Raw genomic sequence first — 17,579 nt, forward strand, 5'->3', positions numbered from 1 at the left:
GCTAAATGCTTGATAACTACTGTAAATATAAACACAGTTTGGGACATAGCCAGAAAGAGGGAGATGTTATACTGACCCAGTACAAAACATATCAACACAAGGTCAGAGCAGACACGGAACAAATCTACTCCATCTTTCTTTGAGGGTAAAAGCAAACAACCAATACAAGACACAGGAGAGCTGATTTTCCAGCAAGCAGCCTGTGATGAAAGGAAATGATATGCAAATATGATTCAAGAAGAGTCATTCTGCAGCAGTCTGCAGAACCACAGCGACAGAGGAGTTCAAGAGGAGTCAGCACATGACAAAGGGAAATGATTCTCTTGGTACAGCAGCCTCTCATGAGCCAGAGAAAGCAGGACTGGTCTGAAACCCCACATTATAAAACAAGATTTATTTCCCCGTGTGCAATGTATTTTACTTTATCTTACTGAAGATTTAGCTGAGTGCTCTGCACAAGCACCACAGCACAGCAGTCCATAGGAGAAAAACCTGTATTCCTCTTAGTAGGTTTTACTGTGCTAATTGAAGGAGGGGGTGATGAAGGAAGGTTTGATTCAGCTTTGTCTTCTAATTCAAGTCAGCAAGACTAAGCTCAAGGAGGTAGCAAACCAACCAAATCACAGTCAGTTAGGAGACAGCACAGCCAGAGTATGAGTGATGAATTAGAACGTAAACCAGGAATGGCACAGTGCATGTAGGGCACTGAGACCAGATCCTCGCATACACTGCAGTTCAAGCTGTACCAGTTAAACAAGCACAGATTCTTGTTATTTTGTATTTTATAAAAAGTATTATTTTTTCAAGAGAAGGAAAAAAAAAGGTAGCTGGAGCCACAAGTCAAAGACTGTGCAAATTCTAGTTGTCACAGGGAGTTTCTGGAAAGGATCTCTTTATATTCTTTTTCGTTCTTTGATCCCATATGTTAACACAACATAAAAGGATCGTGAGTAAAAGTAACCACTGTAAACTGAACAGCTCAGTTGTGAGAAAAGAGAAAACCGAGGTTGGTATGTTCCTCAGCAGTTAGCAAACACTAGCCACAGCCAGCAAAACTACCTCTTCCTCTCTTTTCCCCAGTGATGAAACCAGGTTTCACACCTAAGGCCTCAGGAGGGAGGTTCCCAAACTCTAAGTCCATGAGACAACGGTAACCAGTTAGCAGCTGGTCTGTGGAACCACAATAAAGCAAGATTTACAAACACATCATTTCCCTAGGCAAGTTCTGCAAGAAGGTTCAATGGCTTGACAACCTCTAACCTGTAGTTGTATAAACTGGTGAGTATGCTGGAGAATTAACATATGCGTTTAAAAAAAAAAAGAGGAATATCAAACATAAGCAGAGATTTTGCATCTATCCATACCTCCTGTTAACGGATTAGGAGCCATAGAAATGGAAGCAGTGAATTCACACATGTAACTAAACCAGCTGTGCAACTCTGAATAGATATTATTTTCAATCATGCTTTAAGCTATACAAGAAGCACGAAGAATTGTATCTAAAAAGGTAGCCAACAATGACCCATGGAACAATATAAGGACAGCAAATACAAAAGTCTGGTTATTACAATGAATTTTTTTTTGCTTTTGTGTCACTGGTTCAGATCATAGCTTATTTAAAAATTACGGTTGGATAATACTTGAGAGGCTCTGAAGCCACTTGTCAGTGCCCTAAGGAAGACCTCACAAAAAGTTAAATAACTGGCGCTAAAATTCTTCTAGCACAATCTTTTCATTGCAAGATGCTCCTTCCATGGCAAGTGTGAGGCACGCTGACCCGCATTTACATTGTCACTGTAACTTACCTCTGTGCAAGTGTCCATTTTAAGCACTGTGCCATGCTGTGCCTAGCCAGGTACAACAGTGTGACATTTTGTCTTCCTAGCACCAAGGATCCAGGTTTTTCCTCACTGCAATATTCAAATGTATGCATCAAGACTCCTTGTAAGTGAAAAGCAGCAGCACACTCAAAGGAGAAAAGCCACATCCCTCTATGCGAATACTTTACTGAACGCCCAATTGAAAAAAGCAAGATTCCCCCTGCCTTTTGTTGGCATAGACAAAACACCAAATTATTGCTAAGCACAGAAGCTAGCATCAGTTCAAATACTACATTATATTTATCAGATTCCCAGATACCACTTGACATGCTGCTGAAAGGAACCTTACATTGTAGGTACTGGATAGAAAGGCACAGAATCAGCACACTGACTGCAGTGCTTTGATGTTCCCAGATAAGGTCAATAATCTACATACTAGGGAATTACTCACAGCCCGCAGGTTGTGGAAAAATGTTTTCAGGGGCAATGTAAAGATAGTGTATTGAAACTAGGTTAGTGGGTTTTGTAGAAAAGGTTGGCATAAGAAGTCTCACAGGAGGTTTAAGGGCTCACCGGATCTCTCTGAACAAGCTAACCATCTTCCCTTTATTGGAGCCAAAAATGTGCAGTGCATACTTGATTGATGGGGAAAAGCACAAGGTACATAGAAAATCTTTGAGTAAGCTCCCAAACAGAATTGAGTGAATGAACAGTAAATCAGACAGAATACAATCAGCAGTGATGAGCTATTGATTCAAACCACTTGCTTTGAGCAGGTGATGTCGTATCACTGGAGCAACCATCAACTTTCAGGAACGAACTCAAAGGATTTTTTTGGCCCAAGAAACCAATCTCTTGTATTCTACATTTCGCACAGACTAAATGTGCCGTACTAGAATATCTACAGCTGACAAACGTAAGCCAAGACGTATCAAAAAATAGACTGCATGCTCTGAGGTTCACATGCTCCTTTACAGCTATTTTTGTTAAAAGCTGAATGGAAAAAGAACTGCTTAAACAGCCACTAATACTGAACCATTCTTACAAGGCAGCTATTTCTCCTTTTAAGTCCCCTATTCACCATGTGAGACTTCGATGAGCCAAGCTTTTGTTTCTTTCCACTCTATGGTACTTCCTTCTGGAAGCAATGATGCCTCCTGTCTGTAAGCAAGACATGCCAACACCAGAAACCTCTGTCAGAGAAGTCAGAAAAGGATTAATATCTGGCTATATTGCTGACTGATTTGCCTAGAACAAGGATGATGGCCTCACTGCTCTTCAGCAGAATTCATATCCAAGGTGCAAGAAAGATCTGTCCCATAACTAAATAAGAACAGTCATTAGATAGCTGATGATATTTTGCATAAACTGAGTCAAACATGTTAATTTGAGTTTTCAATGGGTTCTTGCAAACCACACCAGACTGCTTTGAGGCCGCCTATGACTTATGAGTTCCGTCCTTGAGAATAAGCACAACATTTCTCCAAACAACACTGGGATACGTGAACAGAGAAGTGGAAAGATGCTTAGAATGCAATATTGGCATTTGTTCTGTAAACAGAAGACAACATGCAGAAAGGCCAGCACACCAATGTCTTTCATTTGCACTAAAGCTGGTAAGAATAAAGCCAGGAAATTGCTTTTCAACTGCCTAAGAAACACTGGCCACATAATTTTCTTATCTGCTTCACTTTATCCTGTCCTCTCCATTTATCTATGCAGTTCTGAAGAATCACCCAACAAAATAGCTCATAAGCAACAAGCCCCTGAAGAGATGTTGGCTGGTCACTTCTTGCTATCAGAAGTGCATCCAATACACTTAGCAACCATTGTGTTTACCTTTGACACATGCATTGTACAAGACGGTTGAAGACAGAAGAAAAATGTTATGGTAAGTGCTAACAGAAGATGAGATGCTTTGCACATCAGTGATTACAGGAAGAAGTCCCTCAAGGTAAACTTGGTCCATGCTGTAGGACCTAGCACTCTATGAAACAGGAAGGGTTAAAATGCAGTATCAGTTCCTCTACTTAATTTTACATTTTTTTAGCCTAAGGAAGGAGAGAGAAGTTGACTGCAAAAATCACATTCGTTATTCCTACATGAACGCCATAACCCAGATCGCCTTCAGACAGCACCACGTTATGCAGAAAGCCTGGGTGAGCTCAATAGGAACACACACCTCTTGCTCTAAATGGCATATCCCAAACAATTAGGCACTGACAGTGGCAAAGATAATTGGTGTGTTACAAATGTTGCATAGCCTGTCAGTCACAAGCCCATCATTAATTAGTACTCCCCACTCAGTTACTCCACCCATATCAACTTCTCTCCTGTGTTCTGATTGCAGACTCTTCATAGACACAACTAGCTTGTTGCATTTGTGCAGCATCTAGCACAGGTGGCCTCTGTTAGGTGTTGCTGTAACAGCAGCATCTTCGCCTGCACCAGCCAGTCTAGTGCCGCGCTCAGCACCATCCGGCTGTGCCAGCGCTGGAGCAGCCTTCTCGGGAGGTTTGGTAACACAGCTGAGGTAGCGCAAGGACCGGGGACAACACAGATTCTTTAATTATTCTAGAATTTGCTATTGAAACCTACCTCCGGAGTTTCACCGAATGGCGACCCGGGAGGGCAGAACCCCGGGGGGGCAGGCCGCGAGCGGGCGGGCACCCCAGCACCGCGCGCAGCTCCCCACCTGCCCCCGCCCGCGGGAGGGGGCGGTGCCCGCGGGAGGGGGCGGTGCCCGCGGGAGGGGGCGGTGCCCGCGGGAGGGGGCGGTGCCCGCGGGAGGGGGCGGTGCCCGCGGGAGGGGGCGGTGCCCGTCTGCGCGCGCCCTGGCGCCACCTGGTGGGCGCGGCGCCCCGCTGCGCGCGGGGCGCCGCAGCCCCGGCACCGAGATGGCGGCCTGGCGCGCGGGCTGGCACCGCCGTGCCGCCGGCTCCCGCAGCTCCCGCACCAGGCGGACGGGGCTCGTCGTGCTGAGAAACGCCGAGCGTGGAAGCTCCGGGAGCGGCTTTTGAGCCCCGCGGCAGCGAAGGCGTCCCCGGCACCCGCCTGCGCGGCGGTCCCAAGCTCTGGAGCCCGCTCAGCCGCCCCCAACGCCGTGACGGCAAGGCCTGGGTCAGCAGCAGCCCCTGGCCGAGCTCCTCGCTCGCGTTCCGCAGCACAGAGGTGTATGCGGGTTGCGCTTGGTGGTAACAACGCAGCCCGAGTTACGGGAGCTGACTGGAAGTTACAGCACACATTATTCACTGACAGAAAAACGGTTAATCCCCCCAAAACCCAACCCATTAGCAAATACCTAAAAGGAGAAAACCCCCGACCCCCTTTGACTCTTCTGAAGCAGAGAGAACGCTACGACAGAAACCCAGGAGCCGCTCAGAGCCGCGGCCTTGGACTGCCGCCGGAGCGTTTTTCCCGTCTCGGGCGCGGAGGCGATGTTCAGAGGCCCAGGACGACCCCAGAGCTGCAAACCCTGGGCCTGCCTGCCTCTGCGGAGGACAAGAGCGACAGACCCCCACCTGTAACCCGCGTGTAGGAATAAAGACTGTTGTGCACAAAACCCCAGTAAAGAATTGCAGATACAAGGAGAACCAACCACCTGTTCTGAGCATATTTTAAAAACAAATGGCATAATCAGGGTTCAAATACAGGAAATGGAAATGAGCGAAATTAAAAGGCCATCCCAAGTCCTGCATTTGCAATGGAATTTAAATAATTTCTTAAATCCCAAATCTCTTCTCCTATCCTAATCACATCTCATTCTCCAAAATTAATGAACCTGATGAAAACTTTTTTTTTTTAAAATAAAGCCAAACAAAGGGAAGCTGTCCCATTTGTTGAGGCTAAGTTGCTTAAATTTTCATCGTAAAAGAACAAGCGCAAGAGTTGCCTTAGCAGAGCTCTTTAAAATTTTTCATCTGGGCTGTAAGGAATGATCTTGTTCCTAAGTAAACTTTATTATCATTTCACCTGGTAATAAAATTAAGGAAACCTGAATTGCCCCTGAAATTCAAATTATCAATCCAACAGTTCCAACTCCAGGAATTTTTTTTTGCCATTCTGAAAAGTGCACAAGGACCTCCCAAAACAGGTACAATCACTCTTGTCTGGAACAACATGTCAAAGGGAGTTGCAATCACGTGTATGCATTAGACAGAAGAAAGGATGCTGGAAGAGGAAGAACAAGTAAGAAGACAAAGGCGCTTTGTCAGCAAGGGGTAGAACGGAAAGGACTAGAGTCTTGATTTAGGCTTAAGCCAACGTTAAGAGCAGCATACATGTAAGTTGACCCCAAAGGTGGTGCTTTGCATGGGCTGGACAGTCACTGGCACACAACTTCTCTTTTACTTTATAAAACCTATTCCACATAAACAGAGCAAACGTAATTCTCTGCAGAGCCTGAGTCGACTTTCCAGCTCAAATGAGGTGGTGCTATGCCTCTGGAGAGCTATTTGCAGCCAACTTCTGCAACACAACAGATGTAAGGGAACGATTCCAGGCATGGAGGTAGCTTCTGCACCAACAGCAAGAAGATGGCAATAGGGAGGGCAAAGCCTTTTGCCAGGGAACCAGAGAGGAGAAGCAAGATACACAAGTTACTACTGGGGCAACAAAGTACACAGCCTTCTGGAAAGGCTGCTAGAAGCCATCCAGGGAGCAATCATGTGAACCCAGAAGACCAAATCCACCATGTCAAGTGCGTGCGCTATTCTAGGTCTGCAGTCATGCAGGCTGGGGAAGGACTTAACTCCTAGTTGCTTCCAGGACAGTGATTCAAAAACTAGAAAGGAGAAATTATGCTATCACAAAGAGGAAAGGGAGAACAACAAAAAAGTATTAAGCACATGGAACAAATAGTGGCTGTCTTCAGAAGGGCAAACATGTATGTGCACATATAGGACATAATGTGGGCTGAGGATAAATATTCAGTAGAATGCAGACGTGAGCTCAGGCCATGTTCTGAGTAGCAGGAATGTGACCCAGCTTGGCCCAAAAGCTCTGCAGCTATGTTAGAGCAGCACTGAGCTAAGACTGGTACGTATGGTCTCAAAGGAACTGGTACAAGCTGGCCTCTTCGGGTCGGCTTAGTGACTGCAGCTGTCAGCCTGTTAAGGGTATTTCTTAAGGTGCTCACGTCTCACCAGCTCTGTGAAACCTCCATGGTGGCATCAACTATGACATTATATTCAGCTTGTAATTTCACTTATACAAGATTTAAAACCTACTCACAAAAGTTTCACCGCTTCTTTTTTGTGTACATATCTGGGCACAAGAACCCTCAAGACACATTATACTGCACGGGTTTATCAGGAAGGATCCATAGATGCTGTAAATCAATGCATGGATTTCAATGGTGCTGACGTGAGTTTACATCCCCAATCTGTTCCATGTCTATCTGAGGTAAAGATTTCTGTGTGGAAAAGCTGTTTTCCTTCTGCTGCTCCTTTGCATGCTTAAATAAAGGAACTGAATTTCCACATCTAATTTCTCCTCAGAAAGAAAGAGCACTCTTCCTCCCCTCTGCACATAGGCTAACTCTGGAAAGATCACTGCTAAACAACAGAAAATGTATTCTTTTAATAAGAAACTGTTCCGAGTGGTTTCATGTTACTATAATAAATTTAGTTTGTGAAAAACTTGTAAGCATTGAGTCCGAGAGTCTGATTTCTTGAAGTCTTCATAAGGCAGAGAAACTTAATTGCTAGCTTTTTTTGTTAAGTGTATGTTACAACAGAGCAATCTCAGCGGGCAGTGCAAACATCAGATGGGCCACGGAACAATTCTATCGAAGTCCCGACATTTCTTGGCAAGTCCGTGCACAGTCAGCTTCACCGGCTTGAAGCCACTGGCGTAGCCACACATTCAAGACTAGCACAATTGGCTTAGAGAGACACTCCAAAACTGATGTCAGACCTACAGCTTTGAAAAGGCCGTTTCATGGCAGCAATCATTAAAGGCACGACTGTAAAGCAGGTGTAAATTCCACTAATCTGACAGATGATGCATTAAAGAAACATCTGTTTAAAGAAACTGCATTAGCTGTACAGGTTACTGTCCTGCTCTGACTAAACTTGCAGGCATGCCTCAGGCAGGTAGCGTGCTGACATTACTGGCCCTTCTAATATCTACAATGAGCATCTTGCATTCATAATGTTCATAAAGATTCAAACATGGAAGCAGCATGTGTGAGAGGACAGAAGCAAAGTTTATTGACACCACTGAGAATAAGTTAATTCAAAACAGAATCACCATTAACCTTTACTCTAAAGAGTGTTACACAGCCTGAAATGAACAGATGACAACAATAGTAAGAAATGATAGAAAATAGATGCAAACCACTTAACATTATTTCTTCAAGGCATGCTACTAGGCATAAAAAAGCCAAAATACTACGTATAAAAAGGAGTCAACCACAAATACTCAGCAGTTCCATATGAATTGCAAAAGAGAAAATCAACATTCTAAGGACTCCAAGTACCTAAGACACCTTCAGAAATGGTTAAGAAGCACCTGTTGCAAATTGCAGTATCAACACCATATTTACCATCATCTGTAACTAGACACTTACTAAACAAGCTCCTTCCAGGTGATTACAGAACTCACTGTGTATTTCTCATTAAGATCTGAAATAAAACCCACTGAACACATTTCAAAGTTATGATGGAAATACGGGGTGACAAGTGTTTCTCAGTTAAGACAGTAATTTCACAATTACTTTATAATGATACAAGCTGGCATTGGCCATAAAAGTAGTCTACCCTTTTCCATCACTCACATATGCCCCTAAAGCCAACCCTCTGCATGCGAGAGGACAGACATTCACAGCGGAATCAATCAGGAAATTGTTCTGGGTTGAAAACTAACTGTTAATTTCTTTGCCATATCATTTAATCTCAGATCAGGTCTTCAACTCAATTCATTACACAGCCATGTTAAGGCTAGCACTAAAAAAGCAAGTGGGAACAGACAGTTGGATCTTTCAATAGCAGCATTAACTTATCATGAAACCTTAGCCAAAGGCACAACAGCACCACTTCCAGATGACATTTTAATGTTCCCATATATCCACTGTTGATTCTCCTGTTTATTTACGGAAAGAAAGCAAAACAAAATTAAAATTAAATTAAAATTTTGTAACTTAGAGGGGAAAAATACACAGTCTAGTTTTGAGGTTAGCTATCCTTTCAGACTTTCTTTTATGTAGTATATACTGTACCCATAGTAATATCCCTTTCTCAGCACTTCCCTTTAAATGTCTTTGCTTCTTTACAGCAATCTCCTCCCTCTTTACTCCAAGCCTGAGATAAACGTTTGTAACCACCCCCCATCACTCCTCCTTTCATTTTGCCTCAACATTATGCTCCCATTCAACCTTATAACAATTTACTTGCTTTTCCCAAGGATTTTTTTCTTTTAATACCAGGCTTGCTCCTTGATAAAAAGATTTGGGTCAGCTATTTTATATCAACTGTTCAGGCCCATGAGATACAACACTTCATTAAGGAACACAAAAAAAGAAAATTCAGCACTAAATGTCTTCTATAAAGTTTTCCAAAAAAGCCTTCCTTTTTCACTCAAAAAGTTAAGCTGCCTTTGTTGGAACTTGAAGTGCTCTCCTAGCATGTTATTAAGATGAAAAGGTAGCCATAGAAAACTTCAAAAATAGCCAAACCAGAAAACCACACAGCTCTTTATAACATTAGAGACTCCAGCAGGAACATTCCAATATTGCTGAAAATTAACAGGTTCTTCAGTACGATGTCCTCCTATGCCAGCTTCAGAATAATGAAAAAAACCCTACAAAGGGAAAACAATCAGTGTATAAGGGGAAACAAAAAGAGCAGAATGGCAAGTGTATTTCATAGTAAAGGTTCCTCGCTATTTACAGGATACATTCAAATCAGGCAGAATAATATTATGTCATGCAGCATATGGTTGAAAGCTTTCACTTTGCAAAATAAGATATTTGTACAGCCCAGTAGAAGATTTTGCTTTCATCATTGTCATAGTCTCATTTGCTACAACTGCTACACAAAATTAAAAATCGTAATGAAGATTAGGAGTCCTATGCTAGAGGAAATTCTTATTGCTAATTACAAAATTAAAAAAAAAATAATGCAAAACTAAGGCAACTCTCTGTGAAAAGGAACTGAAAGCCCTCATTCTGATTTCCACCACACCACGATATGTGACAGAGCTGAGCTAGTGAGGCAAGGCCCGCAGGAAGAGACACTTAAGAACATTCCACAAAAGCTGTGATTAATCCCCAAGTAGGAAAATACCTAAATTGTATCACTGCTTTGGGCAAGCTACCAATATGTGCAAGAATCAAGAGAGACCTATACAAAAACAAGTGTTTAATTTCAGCTGAAAATGCTGAAGGAAACAGAATGACTTGCAGGTAACAGAACACGAGTTGTTTCTGTATTCCTCGTAAGAACTAACAGGCTTGGCGCTCAGTTACAAAAATACATAGCCTGCCATAAAACACTATACAGGAAACTTGTTTTATTAATTGGCAGGTCTTCTCTATTTCTTAACACCAGTATGAGCGGCACTTGAAAAAAACCAATAGAATCCAGCTGACATGAACTAATACTTTAATGAAACTTATTCCCCACTAAGTAGTTCACTTTACAATGTCATCTTAAGCTTGAAACTTCATTTTTGTAATTGTTAATAGCATTAACAATACTTGTTTCAGGCCCACTATAGATGTGTAGATGACTAATAAATTAGATCTTAATCCAGAAGAAAGACAAAAGCTGTCAGTGGTTAAACCACATGAAAATTATGTGGGTATCGTGGACTAAACATTATATCATCTCCTTGAAAATGCTGAACAGAAAAACAAAACAAAGATCCCAAGATCTGGATGTGTATAAGTGGTCTGACTTATTGCAAATCATAGATAACCACATACGGAGAGATAAAATTGATGGGAATGATGATGTCACGGGAGAGGCATAGGAATAAAATACTCTGAACAGTGAAACTGAAAAAGAGTTTCCCTTTTTTTCTTAGAGACAAAAATAAATCACATCAACATTTTACTGCCAAAATGCAGGAAGGAGGTGAGGGAAAGCTGTTTTAAAGACTGATTTAGGAGTGGTTTTTATCTTGAGAAAATTTTAAATAATCTGCCCGAAGAGAATGTTGTTCACTTTACATCACCTCCAGGCTCAAGTGGGATAGGAGCTACCTCCAGGTCAGAAAGGGGGATACTCCCAAGTGCTCTCTAGGAGAGGTTTTGCAGCATTCCTCTTCTTGGGGGTGCGGGGGAGTGCCTTAGCCTACAAAGTGCAACTTCAAAACCTCCCTCTTTGCCTTCAGGGATCTGATGCGTCCCCTGCCAATTACCCGGGTGCTGGCAGCGCGGTGGGACATCACCACTGTCACCGTCCTGACTGCGCTAACGGCTAGACTCGGGCAACTAACCGCACCGAAGATCCTACAACTAAGCATCGTTCCACTCCATCACATCAGCGCTCCGAGCCTGACCTTACCCTCACCAGCAGACTCTGTTTACCACAAAAACAAGTAACGGAGTAGCAGCCACAGCCATGGTCGTTTAAAAAAAAGAAGCACGGACACACTTATTCAGCTATTCAGGAGCTCAGCAGTAGCTCAACTTTATCCAGCGCTGCATCCCGGACACGGGGGACCCGCAGACTAGGCCCTGCCCTCGGCCAGAGGGAACTCGAACACCCCGCCGCCCCAAAGCCGAGAGGAGCACCGCCAGCAGCGGGCAGCCCGCGGAGGGGAGGGAGCTGCTCGCACACGCCCGCCCGGACGGGCCCCCCCGCCGAGCGGGGCTCAGCCGGGAGCGGCAGGCGGCTCCGGAGCAGGGAGACACCCCGGGCGGCTGCTGCACCGGCCGCGGGAGCGGCCCCGGCAGCCCCTCACCGGGCGGCGGGGACGCGCGAGCGGAGGCTACTGCCCCCACGGCGGCCGTGCCGTGCCCTGCCCGCTGGAGCCCCTTCCCTCCCCCGCCGCCCCTCGCCTCAGAGAGGCCCGCCGGCCGCACCTGCAGCCTCGCCCGTCCCCTCGGGCCGTTACAGCCGGCGCCCCGAGAGAGCCCCGCCGAGCCCGCCCCTCGCTCCCCAGCTGGCGGGCCGCCCTCGGGCCGGGGCAGCCGCCGTTCCGCGCCCCCTCCCCTGCGCCTACCTCCTCCCCGGGCGACGGGCCCGGCCCCGCTCTCCTCAGCCGCCGTCCCCGCCCGGGGCTCCGGCGGCTCCTCCGGCCGCAGCATCACCTCCGCGGCGGCTCGCCGCCGGTCCCCGGCGGAGCTCCTGGCAGCCGCCGCTCCGCCCCCCGGCTGCCGCTCCTCCCCTCGCCCAGCCAGCGCCGGCGGCTCCCCGGGCCGCGCCGCCTCCCTCAGCGCTGCCGCCCTCAGCGCTCCCCGCGCGCCGCCCAGCGGCACGGGACGGGCAGGGGCTGGCACGCGAGGCGGCGGCCCCGCGCGGGTGGGGGCCAGAGGCGTGCGGAGAGCGGGAAGAGGCATCCCCCCTCACACACCACAGCACCGGCAGGAAGCTTCCCCCTGCCCGACCGCTTCATCTGCCACTCACAAAACTGGGTTTTAAATTAGCATTTTGCTTTAACGAGCCTGTACTGCAGCCTAGAGGTCGGAAGCTAACATACAACGATCAGATGCGCTAGACTCGATGTTTGTTTTTGAATCACTGGGAAATTAAAGGCTGCAGCTGAAAATGCAGCTTTAAGGTGCTCAGAATTTCTCTAAGCCCCACTTGCTAGGTATTTAAATGACTGGATGTTAGAGACACTCAATTTTCTACCAGGCAGCGCAGAGCTGCCGACAGTGCTTAACTCACAAAAGGAGCCCGTCCTCCTCCCTGAGGATGGAGCTGAGAGACCCTCGCTGGGGAAGCCCGCAGTTAGAGAGACTCTTCATGGATGCTTCTTCACTACAGAGGATGCTCTTCCTTGCATTAGGCTCCTTAAAAACCAAAGTGACATTTTAGAGGACAGACCATCAGACAGCAGTTGAGACAAAAATAACCATCTGTCCTCAGTCTGTTCTTCCTCCTCTAAGTAGGAAATGGCACCTGCTTGGTAACTAATGATCGATCAAGGACTAGTAGAACAGGGGAAGGATTTCTCAATAACTGTGTTTCTTCTCAATAAGTGTTATTCCTAGCTGGAAGGTCAGAAACAGCCTGCCCTGGAAAGAAGTCTGGCCCGTGCATCTCATACTGAAGAATCATACAAGGGCCAAGTGGGCTCTGTAGTAGCAGGGACATAAAGCAATACCTGGTATTTCCCACTAATCAGTTTGAGACATTATCTAATTTTAGAATTTTATGCTATAAAAACCCACTTTTGAGTGCTTTGCAGAGCAGAAGGCCGCACAACAGGCCTGCACTGTCATCCAAAGCTTTTCTTGGCTTTGGATAAGACCAAATTATTGCTGAATAATGGGGGAAATTTAAATTCAGCTTAGCATTCATAAGAAAATGCCACATTTATAGTCTATGGTTTGCTAAGAAGATCAAAGCAGCCAGGCTTGAAGAGGTACTTGAAACAACACAAGAAAGTGCTAATAGGTTGCAGGATTTCACCAAATCTTTTCTCAAGATCAGGGACAGGCACCATGATCTGAATCCAGCCTATGTCACCCCAACAACAGCACCACACAGACCCTTTTATGCTACACTTGTGGTCACTAAAAACCTCTTATCTGAAAAATTGTAAGGTATTTGCAAAACATGCTCTTCCGCTGCCCAGAGGAGAAACACACTGCATCTGTGGGCACTTCATTTCTCATGCCAGCTGCATGCTGTCCAGGTCTGGGCAACCCTCTTGCTACGCATCTGCAGAGATCACCACACAGACCTGCTCTCTGCTCAGCCCCTCTGGTACCACAGACCCCAAGAGTTTGCATTCTCTGTCTTTGAAAGCAGTGTTTCTATCAGGGAAAGATGCACCTGATAAAACTTCAGTGAGATTTGGAAAGTGTATTTGGGAAGCTTTAACATATCAGAAAGAGATATTCCTGATATGTTGTTTATCACAGTTAACCCTTACAAAATGAAGTCACCTATCACAGGAGGAAGAGCATGACGAGGCATGTTTAGAAGAAACACGGGGAGCCAGGGGGAGTAGTTTAGGTGCTTTACCAGTATAGCACTTAGATTCCTCCTGATTATTTCATACAGACTACGCCACCCATGTGAGCTTTAGCATTGGCATTAGTCATTTACTGTAGAGGAAACAGTGCTAAAGAGAACAGCTCATGCATTGTATTTCTGTTTGTGACCAAATGGCTGAGAGACCTCTGCGCCTCAGCTGTAAGGCTGGGAGAACCCTTCTCTTCACTGTCCTAACAGTTTATCATTCTAAAGCCCACTCAAAATACAAGGAAAGCCACGTGTTGAATTTCTTCATTTTTTCAAGATACTAACTTTGCAGATGACTCAAAAAAAATCAATTTTTCTCTATTATACAGATCCGGTTACTAACCACCTGAAGTATTTTTGAAAGACCATTAATAGCATTTAAATGCTGAATAAAATACCCAAATTGCCTTTTGCAAGTATTTTTTCTTGCATTAAGCTCATTTATTCTTAAGTTTGCAAAATATATCTGCTTCTCTCATTTTACAGCACCGGACAGAAAGAGTATGAAGGGTAGACTTAACAAGGTTATTAGGGAATTTAAGCTATTGGGATTTAAAGTTTCTGAATTACAAGTCCAAGCATTTTATGTAACCTTATGTAGCATTCAGAAGGTCAGAGAAATCTATATGTATTCAATACTTTCTCCTCAACATTTTAAGAATTCTAAATCCTTTGCATCCTCCAACAGAAAGACAAAAACCCCACTTTTTTTTTTTTTTACTGGGTCTACAATATCCAGAACAATAATAAAGCAGCAAAAGGAAAGAAAAAAGGAAAGACCTTGTAGGAATTCCAGGGTCTCACAACAGGAATACCCTTCTTGTGCCCAGGTTATTGTTACAGCTATGAGGGTCTAAAGAGAGAAGTCAGGCTTCCAGGTAGAGATAGGATCTTTTATTTGACCAGCTTAATAGACAAACTTTTAAATTAAGTATTCCATTCTACAATATGTTGGGACTCTTACCTCCATTAGCATATCTCATGTTTGCTTTTTACTCTTATCACCATTTTGTCTTGCAGCTGTGAATAACTAGGCTACTTATCTTCAGAACTGGTTCAGACATGCCACATTATGATACACAGCAGCCTTGTCTGTTGTAACCACACCGATAAAGTGGTTTTTACACAAGCACGGCCCCCTGCACTGGATGATGTCCCTACCTTCTCTAGCTCCTTTCACATCATCTGCTGTTCTCATCTGTCCCTCCAACTCTGATCTCTGTTTCTGAGCATTGCCAACGTTATCTGTGACTACAAAAAAACCCCCAAACCATATCAGTAACTAGGCATTACCAGGTGCTCAAAAGCAAGCATTCTGAAAAAGTCATTGCACCACAGAGAAAAAGAACCATATTCTCCCATGGAAAGCAAACATAGGGACAATAAATATGCTCTTATGCATTCTTAAACATAAGATCAGAGCCTGACACAAGTCTTTCACACTGATGAAATGCAAGGTATTTCCTTACACTATGAGGTAATAAAATGGTAGTTGAAGTAGAAAGGAATGTTAATTGGAAGGACAGGAAATGATATCTTATTAGCAACACTTCTGAATTGCTGTAATAAGAAATGCTGGTTAAATAGCACAGCACTTCTTCAAACTGCTTTGTGCTTCATATTTCTAAAGCACTTTTAAAATCAAGCATACTACATTAAGTCCTCAGAGGCAAATTTATCTCCTATTTGAGAGGGAAAGTACACAAGTGATCTATCATAGCTGCACAAGGAGTCTGAATTTTTAAATCTTGGCTACAATCTCGCCTCTCCAAGAACCATCTGTACCATTTCTTGCATACTTCTACAGCATCCAAGACCAATACTGTTACCGTCCAACACATTTTTCCTCATGCTAGTATTGGAAGCCATTTATAAAGCTACCTTGAAGCTGATTATTCCTCTCTAACATCACCACATGCAACTACTACAGAATAGCTTCCGAATATTGATACTTGTATTGCAAGGAACACACGTTCATCAGAAGTAATTCACACAAGTCTGAAACTAGAATGCCACAGCTAGTTTTAAGATAAGAAAACTTCAAAGGGTATTTGGCACCAGTCTAAATCTTTCTCTGGGTGTTATACCAAGAAGAGGAGGATTTTCAATTGATTACTTATGAAAATCCCAGAAAGTCTTTGTATCTGCAACCATGAGTTTTCAATTTCATAACCTAACTCAAGTCCTAACACCTTGTTAAGAGCTCATCACCTTGAGAAAAGTTAATTACTGTTGGCATTTAAAGGACAGACGCGTTATTGCATGGTATTTAAGAGCGGCATTCCTTCCTCATGGAGGCAGCAGTAGGGAAAGTTACAGTCCTCCTTCACAATTAGTTTCCTAGCTTGGGAAAGCTACCTGCAGGGATTACAGTGATTTGTAGAAACAGCATTGCTGGCCTTCATGAGTATGTGTTTTAGTCTAGTTCCCTTAGAGCGTCCCAGATTAGCTTCTGTACTGCGCCTCCAAGGCAGATCTAGCCCAGGTTAGTGTTAGCATTAGTCTACTCTTTCAGTTCTTGTCCAGCCTAAAGTGCCCTGTCAAGCTTACTTGATCCTCATAGATACGTGCATTCCTGGGGACACGTTCCTTAGTCTTCGCTCCTGCAATAACCCCCCTCCCTTGATTCTTAGTGGATTTTACTCAGGACAAATCCTCTCACGTGGAAGCTTGCTGGACAGCACAGAAACATTAATGGATACTAGTGGTCCAGGGAACAGTTCATATTCCTGCTGCGGCGAGCATGCCCTGCCTCAGCCAGGGTACCCCCACACGCTGTGTCAGCGCCCAACCCAAGAACACAAGGGGAGTTGCATCCACACAGAGGTCAGGGCAACGCCAGACTCATGCTGTAGAAGTATACCTTACATGAAATAGTCTCCTCTAGATTCAGTATTTTTATGGCCTCCTTAAAAATGACTTCTTAGGGAGATAAAATTCACCATGAATCAAAGCTGGTAAGTGGAAATTCTATTCCATTGCACTTTTCCAATCCATCTGTTGATATTTAAATTTCCTCATATAAAGCTGATCACACACAGCTTTACTGCTTTTTACAATCTTTTTTCAGGGCAATCAGTCCTCTACTACTCAGTTTTGTTATACTTAAAAACATCCTATAATGCAGATGACTTACTACTTTTTTTCAGTCTGGTATCCTCTTTGAAAATAAGCAATTAGAACCACACACTATATTAAAAGTGTTAATTGAATCATGATTTTATACACTAACATTATGCTTTTTGTCCTTTATTCCTTTCCTAAGACAGTTTGGGTTTTTAGGATAGCAAGTACAGGGTTGATGTTTTGACTGAACTATCATAGCCAGGATGGGCTCTGAGCAGCAAGTCTGCTCCACGTTCATCATTACGTATGCAGCATTAAGACTTTTTCCCCCACAAATGGACACTTAACCTACACTGAGCTGTTTGCCATTTTAGTGTCTCATCTTGCAGTCTGAATGATTGCAGACAGATTTTACTTCTCATTTTTTCATGTCTAATTTATTAAAAATATCAAATACTTGAACAATTTCAGCAGCAATACCAGAAAGTTACTTACTCCCAGAATTCACATGTTAAATGAGAGTCAGTAACTTGGAAATCTCTCCCAGTTT

At 44.2% G+C, this 17,579-nt stretch overlaps 1 protein-coding gene across 11 annotated transcripts in view; it reads right to left on the bottom strand.

Annotated features, from left to right (window-relative positions):
- The window catches only part of PARD6B (par-6 family cell polarity regulator beta), a 67,668-nt gene that overhangs the window by 31,567 nt on the left and 18,522 nt on the right, over window positions 1-17,579 (bottom strand). Inside the window, exons 1-3 of one of the 11 annotated variants that reach the window (XR_012838010.1) lie at window positions 11,991-12,166; window positions 9,313-9,620; window positions 8,688-8,903 (exon numbers count right to left, since the gene is read on the bottom strand). The exons of 2 other annotated variants lie outside the window; for them this stretch is intronic. The gene's annotated coding sequence lies outside the window, so the exon portion shown is untranslated. Of the gene's footprint in view, window positions 1-3,659; window positions 3,803-4,418; window positions 4,518-8,687; window positions 8,904-9,312; window positions 9,621-11,990; window positions 12,167-17,579 lie in introns of those variants that run through there. 8 more of the 11 variants (XR_012838009.1, XR_012838007.1, XR_012838012.1 and 5 more) reach the window with 8 other exon arrangements.

This window comes from Balearica regulorum, chromosome 16 (genome assembly GCF_011004875.1).
Source record: "Balearica regulorum gibbericeps isolate bBalReg1 chromosome 16, bBalReg1.pri, whole genome shotgun sequence".
In the NCBI taxonomy this organism is placed as follows: domain Eukaryota; kingdom Metazoa; phylum Chordata; class Aves; order Gruiformes; family Gruidae; genus Balearica; species Balearica regulorum.